A 1145-nucleotide genomic window follows, 5' to 3' on the forward strand; every position below is an offset into this window, starting at 1 on the left:
AATTTATAAAAATTATATAAATCAAATAATATTAATAATATTAGTTTTTAAACCACATCTATGCTTTGTCACCTAAAAACCAATCTTTCAAACTTAACAAATTCTTTTTAAACTCGTTTAAGTTATATATATTATGTTTCGTTCGTTAAACTTTATAATTCGTTAACACTTTCGTTTTCAAAATAAAATATACCGTTAACACCAATATTTCCGTAACCTTTACCATATTCACACTTAACATTGATCTCGTAATGTAAATTAATAGTTAAATAATAATAAATCGTTAAAATTCCGTCAAAGTTTAAAAATAATACAATAATATCAAATGCCATAGAATAATAAAATATATATTAAAATAGTGTAAAATATCTAAAACCAAGTAAATTAACTTTATAATCCCGGTAGCTAGTCCTTGATTTTGTATCCTCGTTATTATTTATAGTTATGAGATTCGATCGCTTCGGTTTGTAACTTACTTTCGGTTATTATTTCAACTTGTCTTCAATCTCAAAGGTGAGTTTCTCACACCCCCCTTTTTACTCTTTTACTACTTTTGGGGGTAGCATATATATCCTATCCAAATTACAATTATGTTTATTTATTATTTACAAACTACAATTCGTTACATGGACTTGTGTGTGTATTTGCTTACTTGCTCAAAGATTACGTGCATGGATTAGTTCAAGATAGTATGATCACACGCCCCCCCTCCCTTTGCGCTCAAGACATTTGTTGTTATGAGTGGAAAAATGGCTCATTATTCTAGTACGTTGGTGCACAATACCAACTGGAAAGGACCTTACTTGCTTATTTACACTTGTTCATGGAATTGTAGATTTTTATGTACTTATATCAAAACTTGTGTGAACTCACCAACTATTCATTTAGTTGACATTATTTTATATATAAGATACCTTATTTAGAAGATGTTGCCGTGACAAAGTCATTAGTACTTAGGATATTCAACTTAAATGGACAAATTGCTTAAATGTGTATTTCTTTGTATTTCGCTTACTTCCAAACGTGTGTACTTGTTGTTTAAATCAATTAATGGTAATATTGTCACTTAATAGTGTCACATGTGTTTTGAGCAATCTTTACGTCACATTCGGGCGTATCCTGCTTTAGCCGAGGTGTTACATTTA

Source organism: Bidens hawaiensis, unplaced genomic scaffold (genome assembly GCF_021521415.1).
Source record: "Bidens hawaiensis isolate Kalapana, Puna unplaced genomic scaffold, B.hawaiensis_p1.1 tig00038202_1, whole genome shotgun sequence".
Lineage (NCBI taxonomy): Eukaryota > Viridiplantae > Streptophyta > Magnoliopsida > Asterales > Asteraceae > Bidens > Bidens hawaiensis.